Raw genomic sequence first — 17,593 nt, forward strand, 5'->3', positions numbered from 1 at the left:
CCGGGGAGGATGGAGTCAGTGAGATCAGACAGTGTGTAACCCGGGGAGGATGGAGTCAGTGAGATCAGACAGTGTGTAACCCGGGGAGGATGGAGTCAGTGAGATCAGACAGTGTGTAACCCGGGGAGGATGGAGTCAGTGAGATCAGGCAGTGTGTAACCCGGGGAGGATGGAGTCAGTGAGATCAGACAGTGTGTAACCCAGGGAGGATGGAGTCAGTGAGATCAGACATTATGTGACCCTAGGTAGATGGAGCCAATAATATCAGGACGTTTGTTAACTGAGATCAGACAATGTCCAACCCGAGGAGGATAGAGTCAGTGGGATCAGTCACTGTGTAACCCGAGAGGATGGACTTAGTGCGATTAAAACGTGTGTAACCCGGCGAGGAGTGGAGTCACTGTATTCAGACAGTGTGGAACCCAGGTAGAATGGAGTCAGTGTTTAACCTGGGGAGGATGTTGCCATGGAGTCCACTCCTTTCCCTCGCTCTCACTCCTCCCACCGACGCCCCCACCCCCCAGTGTTGTCATTCAGAAAGACACAATCCCAGTTTGAGGATTCAAATTATCGGAATCCTCCTCACCATGTGGATTTATGTTGGAGGGATGTTGCAAGGAGCAATCACTTAGAGCTGTCAGTTGCTTCTGTTCACACACATTCAGAATTCTTCCTTATTTTGAGGCATTCAGGATTCCGTGGAATAACCTTAAGGGAAGTTCACCTTGACTGCACACATTTTCTGGTTTTCTGAAAAGCATGTTAATTTGTTAATTTTTGCAGTTCTGCCCCCTGTTTCCGATCTCAGTGCACCCGCAGTAGATGAAGCGAAGGGGGGAGTGGTGGATGTGAAGATGGGGAGGATGTGCGGTAACAGGAGATAAGCCCCTCCCGTTCCTGCTTTGGCCTTGTAGGCTGTTATTGGCTCCAGGAAGTCAAGATTCGATGGGGTTGTCCTTCAGACAATTTACTCATTTTCTGTGGCCAGGTTTACTGCTGGTTTCCCTGGAAGGGGAGCATGCCATGTCCACCGGCATGAGCGAGAAATTCCTTACCTGGAGGACATTGCAAGGTCACTGAATTTATTCAACGCTGAGGTTTCCTGTCGACAACAGAGACAACCGTTGTGGAGGCCAGATAGGGCAGTGAGGTTGGGGCGATAAGCAAATCTGCTAAGTCCATGTTGAATGGCGGGTCAGGCTCTTAGGGCGCAGGGGCATATCCCTGCTTCTATCCCATGCTCCTATGATTCGGCGTGTTCGTTTTTCCCCTTAACAGCTCGATACCCGGATCACAGGATTCAATCAATCCTGAAGAAGGAATTAGGTTCGTGAAGAATCGCTGACTCAAATGTAATAACGGAGCTTTGCTTTAATGCGCGGAATTGGGGAGGCGTTGGAGAGAGCTCAAGGGACAAAGTGAGTTGCAGAGGTCAGAGCTTTGAAATATTGGCCAGGAAAAATAATGAGGAACCAGATTCGAGTTCAAAAATCAGGTTGAAGCCCAGGAAATGAAGATTTTGCTTTTCCTGTGAAACATTTGCCAGTGCTCACACCAGGGCAAATTCCTGACGGAATGTTCAGGTGCGAAATTATCCCCAGCCTGTTGAATACTAAATTTAGCACAATGATTCTGGAGTTGCACGTTCCCTGAACCGAAATATATTCCCGCCTGATTATTAACCAGCGAATTTAGGATTTAGAGCAAGTTTTTAGAGCAATTAACTGCAAAACAAATAACAGGCCAGGTGCCCTTGGGATTTATGTGTTTACGTCAGTTCAATCCAGAGAGCGGCGCGATTCCACGGGCCGAGGTTAGCATTGTTTTACTGTAAGTAGCATCACATTGTCAATCCATTGTCGAGCAGTTTTCAGATATATCGGGACAGCAGCTTTTTGTTAATGCTCGTCCGCTGACTGTCTGTGAATTGCTGATTAAAAGCCTTCACTAAAACGGGCAGAAAGTTGGGGATCGGGTTATTGAGTAACAGACTCTTGCTGCTTTACAGCACAGAAAGAGGCCGTTTGGCCCATCTTGTCTCTGCCGGCCATCAAGCACCTATTTATTCTTTTTTCACTTTCCAGCAATTGGCCTGTAGCCACCTCTGCTATGGCGTTTCAGTAGTTCGTCTAAATGCCGAAATGTTGAGAGTTCCCCCGCCTCATCCACCCTTTCATGCAGTGAGTTTCCAGATTACCATCACCCTCTGGATGAAAACAGTTCTTCTCAAATCCCCCCTCAAGTTCCTTCTCCTTTTGTAAAATATTTCCTCTCTTTTTATTGAACCCTCTACGGGGGGAAACATTTCATCCTATCTACCCAAACTATATCCCTCCATCTGGGCTAATATGTTTCCTCAAGATCATATCAATAACTTCTTCAATCAACAATGCAACTCCACCATCTCTTCCTCTGGCGTTCCTTCCTAAACACCAACTACACCTCAATGCTTATTTCCCATTCTTGGTCACCTCGGAGCATTAAGTCTGCAATATGAAATATATAATCTATCCGCATCGCTAATTCTTCCATGATGTTTGGGTTGCTCCGCGCGTTCAGATACAACACCTTAAGGTAAGCATTTTAACTTTTCTTGTCCCGTTCCTACAATTTTTACTGAGCCCTTACCTGTCTCTGGCTCTTGATTTATCTGCCTCTCACTGTTATTATTCTTGCTGTATTTTCCACTTGTTCTTGCTGACCCAACCTCTGAATAGTCACACAGGTTCCCATCCCCCTGCCAAATTGATTTAAAGCCTGGCCAATGACTCTATCAAGTACCTTCCAAGGACAGCAGTCGCAGTCCTGCCCCGATGTAATTCATGTCTTTATCTAAAATGATCAGAGGGTAAAAATCAATTGAAAATGAACTTGTGTGTAATTTATAAGGAGCTCATTATGAGAAAGTATGGCATGGAGGGATTATGATTTCATCATAACTTCTTGTGGGTCAGAAAATAATGTCTGACATTCGGGGCACCCGAACTACGGAGTCATCTGAAGATGTCCTCACCTGGGCCCAGAAGTGCTCGGATGAGCATTCCAGGCTAATATCCCGGGATGTTCAATTTTGATGTATTCCCTCTCAAGTCTCTGGTGGATTTGCGCTCTGCTGGGATAGACATTGAGTAATTTCATTCCAAAACGTGTAGGCGGCAGACAAGAATAATAACAAAATATTGATATTAACTACTTGCAATATTACTGTTCATGGCTAAGGCTTAACAAACAGAAATATCACATGTAACGAAATAGGGACCATCTCCAGGGCACTCCAATCATTACTCTACTGTTAGTTGGTAAAATAATTTATGAAGGAAACTGCACATATTCAAGACTGTATAAATGAGGTAATATGATAGAAACCTGATACCGAGATAAATCGAGCCAAGATGCAAATACATTCCGTTTATGGAGACAGAATTGTAGCGAAATAGAATTAAAGATCTAATGGTTAAAAGCAAAGTTTTTTTTAACACGTATCATAGAAATCATAGAAACCCTACAGTACAGAAAGAGGCCATTCGGCCCATCGAGTCTGCACCGACCACAATCCCACCCAGGTCCTACCCCTACATATTTTACCCACTAATCCCTCTAACCTACACATCTCAGGACACTAAGGGGCAATTTTAGCACAGCCAATCAACCTAACCCGCACATCTTTGGACTGTGGGAGGAAACCGGAGCACCCGGAGGAAACCCACGCAGACACGAGGAGAATGTGCAAACTCCACACAGACAGTGACCCAAGCCGGGAATCGAACCCAGGTCCCTGGAGCTGTGAAGCAGCAGTGCTAACCACTGTGCTACCATGCTGCCCCACTGTGCTACCGTGCTGCCCCATATGTATTTCAACATATTTCCTACCTTCTGATGTTTGAACCCAATAAAGGAACAATACTCTTTGCACATTGCTCTCTCTGGACGTTTATAGCCAAATAATAAAGACATTATATAGTGAGTAATAAAATAAGGAAAACATCAAATCTAACAAGTGCATACTGTTTCTCTGTCGGGCTGAAAGTGCCGGGGGAGGTATCACTGTCAACAGGCTCGCAAAATGACTGATTTTGTTTAATTTGATCAGTGAGTTATCAGAATAAGTTAATATTAATGAAAATATGAGTGATTCAGACCCAGCACTAAATTAGGGAAAAATGTGATGAGGAATTGTACTGAGCAAGCTGAAGTTCATGTTTATGACTCTGCTGTGTGGCAACCATTATCAAATTTTACCGTCGCGACATTGTGAAATATTTGACTTTCTGGTGCAGTCCTTATTCCTTGCCATTTGAAGCCCTCTGTGAAATTGGATAAGAAGTTTCTGAATCCTGTCACCAATTGAAACAGATTCACTCTAGTTAATGCTGAAAATGTCCGTTATTTTGAACATCGCTTAAATTTAGTGATTGAAAGCAAGTATGTTTCAAAACGAGAGTTTAGTTTTTCCTATCATCTGCCCGTCTGAACCCAATAAATGTACATTGTTCTTTGAACCTTGTTCTCTCTAGAGTTGCCTCATTAAATAATAGATAAGTTATACAGTGGATAATAACATCTAACAACTGCTGAGTATTTATCTGTGGGTCTTAAAGATTCTGTGGAAAATACTCTCTGTTATTCAGGCACACAGAACGAATGACTTCGTTTAAATGGATTCCGGATTTATTGAAATGATTCAGTAAGATTATACTGTTTAGTTCAGACCCAGCTGGCATTAAGAGAAAGGTGTGGTGAGGAGTTGCACTGATCAGGCTGAAGGTCGTATTTATGACTGTGTGTAACTGATCTTTACCCAGGGTGTGTTTGATAAACGGTTGAATCCAATATACTAATTTGTTCAGACATTCTGGAACCAGGAGCGGAAACGGCTGCTCAAGGTAAGAGCCCAGAATATTGTGACCACCTTTACATTGTTTTAATGTAGGGAATCTGAACAATCTCGAGTTTTGGTGCAGTAGTTCCATAGATTCATCGGTTAGAAAGTTCAAGGAGGTCGGTATCTCTGTGTTAGCTCTCCGTAAGAACAATCCAGCCAGTCCCTCTATGCCCTATTTGTCCATGTACCCCCTCATCCTTTCCTTCAATACTTCTTCGTTTCTGTTTAGACAAGGTGAAATGGGATATAAACGCTTCCCAATCCTTCTAGCAATGATAACAGTTTATCTGTAGTTAATATTAAACTGTTCAGTGTTTGTAACATCTCGCGAAACCTTCTGTCGACCCGTCTTTTACATGTGCTGACAGTAATCATGCAACTGAGTTCCTTTATCCATGGATGATTTTCCTATTTTTTTCTTTATTCTCTGTGAACCTCACAGCTTCACTCAAGTGCGTGTCTTTTATTCGAGGCGATATTCCTACTTCAAGCCGAAACAAAGTTTCGTAACCTCTTAGGTCTGAGCATGTCAAGTCTGACATGCAGTGTGGGGCCTCACATCCTAACTGTGAGGTATTCAAAGATGTCCCTACAACAGGCCAGAGGTCCTTTAGTCAGGGTTGCACGACATTGCCCGAGAAGTTCAATTCTGAGGGCTCCCAGCAACTCTCCTGCGATAATACTGCCACTCCCTCTGGCGGATCTGTTCTCTCATGTGACACACACTGAGTGATTCCATTCCAAAAAAAGAAACCAGCAGACAAAGCCAATTACCAAATATTGAGGCTGATTAGGTGCTATATTTCTGATCACATCTCAGGCTGTAAACAAACAAAAGCGCAGATGACCAACTGGAGACCATTCGAAGACATTCTCCTCATTAATCTACTGAAGCTGAGAGAATAATCTATGATGGAAAATGCACAAGTTCAGGGCAGTGGAATATGATAGAAGCCTGGGTACCGAGATTAATGGATCAACAATATCAATAAATAGCATTTACACGGATAGAATTGCAGCAAAATGGAGTGAAAATCTAGCGATTGAAAGCAAATATATTTCAGCGGTCGAGCTCAGTGTTTCCTATCCCCTGGTGTCTGAACCCCATAAAGCAACCATGTTTGAACTTTGAACTTTGCTCTCTTTGAAAGTTTATAGTCCAATAATAAAGACGTTACACAGTAGGTAATAAAAAGAGAAAAAAACATCACAGCCAATAAATGTAGACTGTTGCTCTGTGTGTCTAAAAGAGCAGGGGGAAATGTAATCACTATCAACAGGGAACAAAATGAACACCCTTGTCAAAATTGATCAGTGAATAATCAGAATAATTCAATTAAAATGATACGCCATTTAATTCGGATCCAGCTCTAAATAAAATTACAATGTGTTACTGGTTTGTGCTGATCAGGCTGAAGGTCTTGTTTATGACTGTAATATGTAATTAATCTTTACCCAGGGTGTGTTCGATAATCTGCTGTAAGCAGTACACTAATTTATCAGGACTCTCTGGAACCAGATTCAAGAACCGCAGCATAAGGTAAGAACCCAGAATATACTAACAACTATTACAGAGATTTAAGAAACATGAGCCTTGGTGGCATTTTACAGAGTGGTCCAGTAGATTTATTGAATGGTTAACAGCACTGAAGAACGTCAGCGAGCCTGTGCCGGACAGTGCAAGATCAATCCATCTGGCCCAAATCTCCCGCCTTCCTTGTCACCCTGCTTCCTGCAAATCGATTTGTTTTCTTTGGAAGATATCGGCGAAATTGAGACAAAGATTTTCAATTCTTCCAGCAATAGTTACAGTTTCTCTTTACTTCGTCTAAGCCGCTCAGAACTTTAAACATCTATTGAAAACATTTCTCAATGCTGTTCTCCATGTTGCTATACTTACCAATGTAACTGAAGATCGCCATTTCTGCTACCATTTTTATCAACATTTTCTTCGCCTCTCTGAACCGGTTATGTTCTTTCTTTAGTACGTGTCCAATGTTCAACTCTTTCTTCCGGCTTAAGGCTGAACCAGTGTTTTAGATTATCTTCATTCAATTCCGGCTCATACTTTTCGGGCTCTGAGATATCCGAATTGGGCAGAACCCAAAACAAAAAGATTCTGGGGACACCACGGCCACGGCGCAGAGTTCCCCCGGTAAAACCTGTGTGACAATTGCCCGAGAAGTTCAATCTTTTATTGAGCCATCGCCCTGTGATGGAACCACCAGACTTTGTGATGTAAATTACGAACTTCCGATTAATGTTCAGACTGCCTTAAGTAGTCATCACTTAGACGAATTTAGAAGAATTTAATCCACTTCAAGCTGAGATCTAACTATATTACTGAGGCATCTATCGATAACATGGTGATCGATAGATCGATAGATCCACAGACCACCCATCAATATCGAATAATCCAATAGGAACAACGGACTGCCTCCTTGAAACCCCCACCCTCCTATCTGACTACTCATTGGCAATACATGGCATCCTGTCTTACCACCATGACGCTCTATGTTATTCCACATCTAACTTCCGAGCATTCTGAATATCCCTTCGATCCCCTCTGGCCAAACTCCCCTCGATCCCCTCTGGCCAAACTCCCCTCGATCCCCTCTGGCCAAACTCCCCTCGATCCCCTCTGGCCAAACTCCCCTCGATCCCCTCTGGCCAAACTCCCCTCGATCCCCTCTGGCCAAACTCCCCTCGATCCCCTCTGGCCAAGCTCCCCTCGATCCCCTCTGGCCAAACTCCCCTCGATCCCCTCTGGCCAAACTCCCCTCGATCCCCTCTGGCCAAACTTCCCTCGATCCCCTCTGGCCAAACCCACATAACATCTGTTGCCCTCCCCCTGTCCTGACTTCAAAACCACCAACATTCCACGGGATCCCACGGAAAACCACCTGATCTACAGAGCACCTCTGACTGTGTCTTCCGTGCGGCCCCACCAGACCACGCCTGCCTACCCAGATGCTACCACGTGACCTATTATGAGCCCCTCGAGTAAACCCCGCCTCCCTTCCTCAGGACTACACATTTAATTACCCCCTAGTCAACTCCTCGCTGACTAAATGCCAGTGAGCACCATTCACTACTGACCAGTATACCCACTGACCATCCAGACCATCTGAACATCCCATTGCAGCCCGCCTCCCCACTGACCACCCTCCAAACACTTGACCGTCCTGCTGACTGACCCGGCTGACAATCTGACCGATCTTCACCAAGTAACGAAGCCATTTAAAATATGACCCCCCAGAGCAACTTTTTTCACCATCTGACAACACCACACTGAACACCTCCTATCCAAGCCTTCCACTGACCATCCCCCTGACCTCCCATCCCCCTGGCAACTTCCTTGACCACCCAAAGGCCTAAAATTCTCCATGGGTCCCACGCTACACTCCAACCCCATTCGCACTACGTGACCTCTCAACTAGCCTATCGGAGATCCATGGGACAGAACGATTTCCCTCTGCCACAGGATTAGCCCCTCCATCCAGAATAGGGCAACATAACTACCCCCTCCCCCCACCAGCTGATGAATACAACGCCGCTTCGCTTGCAGCTCAGTGCACCCATCTACAACCACCCAACATACCACAGAATTCCAGCCCATCTTCCTCAGCCGGGCCGACATCTCACTCACTATTCTGATAATGATTTTCCAATCATCACTAGAGATATATGAGCGAACTGAGGGCTACAAAAGAAGGAAACTTAGAATCATAGAAACGCTACAGTGCAGAAAGAGGCCATTCGGCCCATCGAGTCTGCACCGTCCACAATCCCACCCAGGCCCTACCCCCATATCCCTACATATTTTTCGCACTAATCCCTCTAACCCTCAGGACACTAAGGGGCAATTTTAGCTGGCCAATCAACCTAACCCCGCATACCTTTGGACTGTGGGAAGGAAACGGGAGCACCCAGAGGAAACACACGCAGACACGAGGAGAATGTGCAAACTCCACACAGACAGTGACCCAAGCCCGGAATCGAACCCAGGTCGCTGGGGCTGTGAAGCAGCAGTGCTAACCATTGTGCTACCGTGCCGCCCCATTCCTTTGTTAAACAATTGAACTTAGTTCAATTGTTTAAAAAAGGTGTCGAGGGAAATGCCAAACAATTATAGGCCAGTTAGCCTTAAATTGGTGATGGGCAAATTATTGGAAATAATCCTGAGTGAGCGGATTAATTGAGATGTAGAAAGGCACGGACTTGTCAGGGATGGTCAACGTGCAGTTGTCAAAGGAGGATCTTGCCTCACGAATTTCATTGAATTCTTTGAGGACATGACAAGAAGGGATGATGAAGGTAGTGCTCTGTTTGTTGTGTACACGGAACTTAGCCAGGCGTTTGACAAGGTCCCATATGGCAGATCGGTGAAAAGTGTTAAAACACATGGTGTACAGCGTAATGTGCCAAACTGGATAAAAAGTTCAACAATGCTCGCTTTTGCGACCCCTTACTGTTTGTGTTACATGTTAATGATGTGGACATGAAAGTGGCGGCACGATTTGGAAATTTGCAGATGGCAAAAAGATTGGCCGAGCAGTGAATAGTGTAGAGGGGAGCTATAATTTCCAAATTATATAGATGGGTTGGTGGAGTAGGCGGTAAAGTGGCAGATGGATTTTAACACGAAGAAGTGTGAAGTCATGCAATTAGGGAGGCAAAGCAGTTTTGGAGATTACCCAATATATGGGAGTATGTGTACAAGTACGCTGAGCCTAAATGCAGCAGTTCAAGTCGACAAGGTTGTAAAGAAGGCATAGGGAATGTTCTCCTTTATTGTCAGAGGTATAGAATGTAAAAGTCAAGATGTAATGTTGGAATTGGACAAAATACTGCTGAGGCCACAACTGAAATATAGCGTGCAGTTCTTGTCACCATATTACAGTAAGAACGTAATTGCTCTGGAATGAATGTAGAGGAGGTTCACAAGAATGTTGCCAGGGCGAGAGAACTGTTGCTATGAGGAGAGATTAAACCGATTGTGGTTACTTTCCTTGGAACAAAGGTGTACAAAATGATGAGGGGAAGAGATAGATTATATAGAGATAGGGCGGCACGGTAGCACAGTGGTTAGCACTGCTGCTTCACAGCTCTAGGGACCTGGGTTCGAATCCCGGCTCGGGTCACTGCTTGTGTGGAGTCTGCACATTCTCCCCGTGTCTGTGTGGGTTTTGTCCGGGTGCTCCGGTTTCCTCCCACAGTCCAAGGATGTGCGGGCTAGGTTGATTGGCCATTCTAAATTGCCCCTTAGTGTCCCGGGGTGCATAGGTTAGAGGGATTAGTGGGTAAATATATGGGGATAGGGCCTGGGTGGGATTGTGGTTGGTGCACACTCGATGGGCCGAATGGACTCTTTCTGCACTGTAGGATTCTACGATTATGGAGGATAAAATTGATTCTCTTTGTGGAGAATCCTGGAACCATGGGACATAGATTCATGATAAGTGTCAGAATATTAGAGGGGACATGTGGATAATCTGTTTGATTCAGGTTCGTGGATGTCTGGAATTCGCTATCCGAGTTGGCTATGCGGATCTGCGTCTTAATTGCAGGATTGGAAAAGATGCCTGCGTGTCCTCAGACTTGCATGGTCAATATGGGTTGCATCTTTTCTATGGCTCTACCCTGATCTACCCACCTATCTTCTGAGAATTCCCTCCAGCTACATCCCTTACTGACTTTCACTGTACAACATCCACCAGTGATCTCTGAAATCTTGGCTTCCACTATCTTCCCCCACTGACCACCCCATGGCTTACCACCTGACCACGAGATCCTTACTAACCACCGCCACTGCCTCCATTGTTATCTCACCCTCCAATTGACCACTATCCCTGGGAATTGCGCACTGATCTCCCCCAATGACGAAACACAAAGTCAACCGCCCAAGTACTCCATGGAAGCTGTTGACTATAATAACAGACATAATGGTGCATTTTTGTTAGAGCACATATATTTTGGGGTATCTAATATGTTCAGCCACTTCAGAAAATATGTATTACATGCAGCGAATTATGATTCCTGAAGACTGGCTTCTGTGATGTGAGAAACCTCAGGGTGATGCCGGTATAGGTTTGGGTCATGTGACTCAACATCTTGTTGCTTCACAATGTTGACACCTCACTTTGACGTAGACCTGGTGCTACTCCTCGCATGCTCTCCTGAACACTTTGTTATTCCGGGATTGATCCCCTGGCTCAGTGACAAGATCAAAGTGGGGCCGTGAAGGGCTTTGAGGTTACAGTTCGTTCGTTGACAAAATTATGTTTGTGATGATGGACAACAATACGTCAGAGATGTCCAATCTTGAGAGTATTGATCTGTTCAAAACATATCCCACTTAGTACACTGATAGTGCCTCAAATGACGATACAGGCTATTGTAAACTTATAGGCGATTTCCGATTTCCACAAGGACTGAGTGTTCGTCACTACTGCAAATAACATCATGGACAGATAGATCGGAAACTGGTAGATTGGTGAGAAAGTTTTTAAGTAGCCATTTCCCTTTTGTTGATTATCTTGCCACAAGCTTCATTCCCAGTTTAAAACTATGCCCGTTAAACCCGAAAAGCAAGGTCAGACTTGTTGCAGCCGATTCACTCTTGAACTTCAATGGCATAGAGCATATAAACTGTTTTGATTTGAATAGATTTCAGCTGATTAAGAACTGATCAAGTTATCATGTAACTGTCGGGGATCATTTCGGGGATAAACTATTTCATGTGATAGCGAATGAAGGCCATGCTGATTTCATGTTAAATTAGAGCTAGATTATACCGGACTAAGTTTCTTTGGAAAAAGAGTTGCAGAAATCTGTAGTTAGCGGCCAAAAGAGCTCTGTGCAAGCTGATACAATTAGACTTTCAAGGCTGATGTCGATATTTTTGCATTCACGATTTTCTTTAGCAATGCCTCGAAAATGGAGGTGAGACACGGAACAACCATGATAACATTGATTTCCAGGGTCTGAATGTTCAGTTCCCTCTCTGACATTCCATCAATATGATGATTTCCTGGCCTCGAAGATGCCACATCGCCCAATAATGATACAAAAGAAATGAGACGTCGAATGGATTGAAAAGAAACAAAGTAATGAATGACAAAAACAACAAAAAATGCAATTTAGAATGAAGCACCATTGTTATAACCGGTCGAATAAGGAAATAGCGCAGCTTGTTTTTTTTTACAACGGTGATGTGTAATCAAACAGAAAAACAGCGGGGAGCATTTAATTGCTTCACTATTGCCGGTTCCTTTTGTCGAGTTTACATCGGTGGTGATAATATTAGTTGGGCGGTATATGAAATGTAATAGAGAGACTTAGGTAATGAGATATATGATTACTTGTAATAATTTGGATGTTTCCTTTTTGGTTGGTGGGAAATCGGACTTGCTTCAGTTTGGTAACTGACAATTTCCAAGAGATTCTTTAGCTGATTATATGTTGGATTTCAATACACATCTGTGCAAATAGCGTAGAATACTGATCTAACTGAGTGGTACTGCATGTGCGAGGGCCGACTCCTGTTCTATCCCACTCTGTGTATACAATGAAGGGAATGTATCAGTCTTAAGAAGGAAAGGAAGGGTAGGATTCGAGAACCGTGGATAACCAGGGAAATTGAGGGACTGGTCAAAAAGAAAAGAGAAGCGTACGATAGGTCCAGGCAGCTAAAAACGGAGGGAGCTCTGGAGGAATACAAAGAAAGTAGGAAAGAACTCAAACGAGGAATTAGAAGGGCAAAAAGGGGACACGAAATGTCCTTGGCAGACAGGATTAAGGAGAATCCCAAGGCATTTTATTCATATGTTAGGAACAAAAGCGTTAACAGGGAAAAAATCGGACCTCTCAGGGACAAAAGTGGGGAATTATGCTTAGAGCCCAAAGAAGTAGGGGAGATCCTAAATGAATACTTTGCGTCGGTATTCACAAAGGAGAGGGATGTGTTGACTGGGAGTGTCTCGGAGGGGAATGTTGAACCGTTAGAGAAAATCTCCATTACAAGGGAGGGAGTGTTAGGTGTTTTAGAGAACATAAAGACTGACAAATCCCCAGGGCCTGATGGAATCTATCCAAGGCTGCTCAGGGAGACAAGAGATGAAATCGCTGGGCCTCGGACATAAATCTTTGTCGCGTCGCTGGACACAGGTGAGGTCCCAGAGGATTGGAGGATAGCTAATGCGGTCCCGTTATTTAAGAAGGGAAGGAAGGATAACCCAGGTAATTATAGGCCGGTGAGCTTGACGTCCGTGGTAGGGAAGTTGTTGGAGAGGATTCTTAGAGATAGGATGTATGTGCATTTAGAAAGGAATGAACTCATTAACGATAGTCAGCATGGCTTTGTGAGAGGGAGGTCATGCCTCACTAACCTGGTGGAGTTTTCTGAAGAAGTGATTAGAATGGTTGACGAGGGAAGGGCCGTGGCTGTCGTCTATATGGACTTTAGTAAAGCGTTTGACAAAGTCCCTCATGGTAGGTTGGTGCAAAAGGTTGGATCTCATGGGATAAAGGGGGAGGTGGCGAGATGGGTGGAGAACTGGCTTGGTCAAAGAAGACAGAGGGTGGTAGTGGAAGGGTCTTTTTCCGGCTGGAGGCCTGTTACTAGTGGTGTTCCGCAGGGCTCTGTATTGGGACCTTTGCAGTTTGTGATTTATATAAACGATCTGGAAGAAGGTGTAACTGGGATGATCAGCAAGTTTGCGGACGACACGAAATTGGCTGGACTTGCAGATAGTGAGGAACATTGTCAGAGGCTACAGAAGGATATAGATAGGCTGGCAATATGGACAAAGAAATGGCAGATGGAGTTCAATCCAGATAAATGCGAAGTGATGCATTTTGGTAGAAATAATGGAGGGGGAAGCTATAGGATAAATGGCAGAACCATAAAGGGTGTAGATACGCAGAGGGACCTGGGTGTGCAAGTCCACAGATCCTTGAAGGTGACGTCACAGGTGGGGAAGGTGGTGAAGAAGGCATATGGCATGCTTGCCTTTATAGGACGGGGCATCGAGTATAAAAGTTGGGGTCTGATGTTGCAGATGAATAGAACGTTGGTTCGGCCGCATTTGGAATACTGCGTCCAGTTCTGGTCGCCACACTACCAGAAGGGCGTGGAGGCTTTAGAGAGAGTGCAGAGGAGGTTTACCAGGATGTTGCCTGGTATGGAGCAGCTTAGTTATGAGGAGAGATTGGGTAAACTGGGGTTGTTCTCACTGGAAAGACAGAGGATGAGGGGAGACCTAATAGAGGTGTATAAAATGATGAAAGGCATAGATAGGGTGAACGGTGGGAAGCTTTTTCCCAGGTCGGTGGTGACGTTCACGAGGGGTCATAGGTTCAAGGTGAGGGGGGGGGATGGGGCGGGGGGGATTTAACACGGATATCAGAAGGACGTATTTTACACAGAGGGTGGTGGGGGCCTGGAATGCGCTGCCAGGCAACGTGGTGGAGGCGGACACACTGGGAACGTTTGAGACTGATCTAGATAGCCAGTGTCAGTGAGATCAGACAGTGTGTAAACCGGGGAGGATGGAGTCAGTGAGATCAGACAGTGTGTAACCCGGGGAGGATGGAGTCAGTGAGATCAGACAGTGTGTAACCCGGGGAGGATGGAGTCAGTGAGATCAGACAGTGTGTAACCCGGGGAGGATGGAGTCAGTGAGATCAGACAGTGCGTAACCCGGGGAGGATGGAGTCAGTGAGATCAGACAGTGCGTAACCCGGGGAGGATGGAGTCAGTGAGATCAGACAGTGTGTAACCCGGGGAGGATGGAGTCAGTGTGATCAGACAGTGTGTAACCCGGGGAGGATGGAGTCAGTGAGATCAGACAGTGTGTAACCCGGGGAGGATGGATTCAGTGAGATCAGACAGTGTGTAACCCGGGGAGGATGGATTCAGTGAGATCAGACAGTGCGTAACCCGGGGAGGATGGAGTCAGTGAGATCAGACAGTGTGTAACCTGGGGAGGATGGAGTCAGTGAGATCAGACAGTGCGTAACCCGGGGAGGATGGATTCAGTGAGATCAGACAGTGCGTAACCCGGGGAGGATGGAGTCAGTGAGATCAGACAGTGTGTAACCTGGGGAGGATGGAGTCAGTGAGATCAGGCAGTGTGTAACCCGGGGAGGATGGAGTCAGTGAGATCAGACAGTGTGTAACCCGGGGAGGATGGAGTCAGTGAGATCAGACAGTGTGTAACCCAGGGAGGATGGAGTCAGTGAGATCAGACAGTGTGTAACCCGGGGAGGATGGAGTCAGTGAGATCAGACAGTGTGTAACCCGGGGAGGATGGAGTCAGTGAGATCAGACAGTGTGTAACCCGGGGAGGATGGAGTCAGTGAGATCAGACAGTGTGTAACCCGGGGAGGATGGAGTCAGTAAGATCAGACAGTGTGTAACCCGGGGAGGATGGAGTCAGTGAGATCAGACAGTGTGTAACCCGGGGAGGATGGAGTCAGTGAGATCAGACAGTGTGTAACCCGGGGAGGATGGAGTCAGTGAGATCAGACAGTGTGGAACCCGGGGAGGATGGAGTCAGTGAGATCAGACAGTGTGTAACCCGGGGAGGATGGAGTCAGTGAGATCAGACAGTGTGTAACCCGGGGAGGATGGAGTCAGTGAGATCAGACAGTGTGTAACCCGGGGAGGATGGAGTCAGTGAGATCAGACAGTGTGTAACCCGGGGAGGATGGAGTCAGTGAGATCAGACAGTGTGTAACCCGGGGAGGATGGAGTCAGTGAGATCAGACATTATGTGACCCTAGGTAGATGGAGCCAATAATATCAGAACGTTTGTTAACTAGGCAAGATGTAGTCATTGAGATGAGACAATGTCCAACCCGGGGAGGATAGAGTCAGTGGGATCAGTCACTGTGTAACCCGAGAGGATGGACTGAGTGCGATTAAAACGTGTGTAACCCGGGGAGGATGTATTCAGACAGTGTGGAACCCAGGCAGAATGGAGTCAGTGTTTAACCTGGGGAGGGTGTTGCCATGGAGTCCACTCCTTTCCCTCGCTCTCACTCCTCCCAACCGCCCCCCCCCCCCACCCCCCAACGTTGTCATTCAGAAAGACACAATCCCAGTTTGAGGGTTCAAATTATCGGAATCCTCCTCACCATGTGGACTTATGTTGGAGGGATGTTGCAAGGAGCAATCACTTAGAGCTGTCAGTTGCTTCTGTTCACACACATTCAGAATTCTTCCTTATTTTGAGGCATTCAGGATTCCATGGAATAACCTTAAGGGAAGTTCACCTTGACTACACACATTTTCTGGTTTTCTGAAAAGCATGTTAATTTGTTAATTTTTGCAGTTCTGCCCCCCGTTTCCGATCTCAGTGCACCCGCAGTAGATGAAGCGAAGGGGGGAGTGGTGGATGTGAAGATGGGGAGGATGTGCGGTAACAGGAGATAAGCCCCTCCCGTTCCTGCTTTGGCCTTGTAGGCTGTTATTGGCTCCAGGAAGTCAAGATTCGATGGGGTTGTCCTTCAGACAATTTACTCATCTTCTGTGGCCAGGTTTACTGCTGGTTTCCCTGGAAGGGGAGCATGCCATGTTCACCGGCATGAGCGGGAAATTCCTTACCTGGAGGGCATTGCAAGGTTTGGGATAGACATTGAACCTCTTTACAGAGATTGTGTTTTGACGTTTCAATTTTCCCCTGGTAGTCTGCCTACTTGATGCCGTATCCCAAAATACAAAAGAAGTAGAAGGAAGGACACCCAGAAACCTCACAGAAATAATAGAAACCCGACAGTGCAGAACAAGGCCATTCCGCCCATCGAGTTTGCACCGACAACAATCGCGCATCGGACTTATCCCCACAACCCCACTCAGTTACCCCATTAATCACTCTAACTAACACATCCCGCCACACTAAGGGAAAATCGTGCATGACTAATCAACCTAAGCCGCACATCTTTGGACTGTGGGAGGAAACCGGAGCAGCCTGAGGAAACCCACAATGATACGGGGAGAATGTGCAAACTCCAGACAGACAGTGACCAAGCTGGGAATCGAAGGCAGGTCCTTGGAGATGTGAGACAGTAGTGCTCGCCACTCTGCCACTATATCTCCCAATGCTAAAGCAGTTTGTTCATATCCATAGCTCTTCATGAGTATCTCAATTAAAGAAAGAGTTCCACAGGCTGGAAGATGTTTGGGATGAGTACTCCAGAGCGTAGTCTCTTGGCAGCTGAAGGCAAGGGGCCCATGTATAGAAAAATCCAAATAAGGACTGGCCAAACTTTCAGGAGTGCGGAAATATTGCCAACATCTAAGGCTGGGCTATAATATCTGGCTGGGAAGTTTGAGTCAGTGGGTATATTTGAGAAGCTCGATCCAGATGGTGTACAAGGATCTAGGGTTAATGAGACGTGGTGCAAGTTAGGATACAAGAAACAAGTTTCAGGGCAGTTTGTAAGATCATCTTGCATGTGTAACACTGTTTTTTATTTGCTGGCAAGCAATACATTTATGATAAACAGATAGCCCACCCAGTGGGAGTCCAGAGAATGGGATTGGGAAGATAAACCAATGCCAGTGATATGTGCTGTGCGATTTACTGGATAAACAAACAGACAGGGACAATTTCCACCCAGCTGGAAGGCAGTGAAGAGATGATCATGTGACAAACTGTGCCAAAGGCTTCAGAGACGTAGAGTCGGCTGAAGATACTTCACTGA

General features: G+C 45.8%; 1 protein-coding gene across 1 annotated transcript in view; it reads left to right on the plus strand.

Moving 5' to 3' along the window:
• LOC144484295 (NACHT, LRR and PYD domains-containing protein 3-like) overlaps nucleotides 1-17,593 on the plus strand; it is a 138,833-nt gene that overhangs the window by 69,261 nt on the left and 51,979 nt on the right. Inside the window, exon 13 of the mRNA XM_078202824.1 lies at nucleotides 6,342-6,422. The gene's annotated coding sequence lies outside the window, so the exon portion shown is untranslated. The remainder of the gene's footprint in view (nucleotides 1-6,341; nucleotides 6,423-17,593) is intronic.

This window comes from Mustelus asterias, unplaced genomic scaffold, assembly GCF_964213995.1.
Source record: "Mustelus asterias unplaced genomic scaffold, sMusAst1.hap1.1 HAP1_SCAFFOLD_98, whole genome shotgun sequence".
In the NCBI taxonomy this organism is placed as follows: domain Eukaryota; kingdom Metazoa; phylum Chordata; class Chondrichthyes; order Carcharhiniformes; family Triakidae; genus Mustelus; species Mustelus asterias.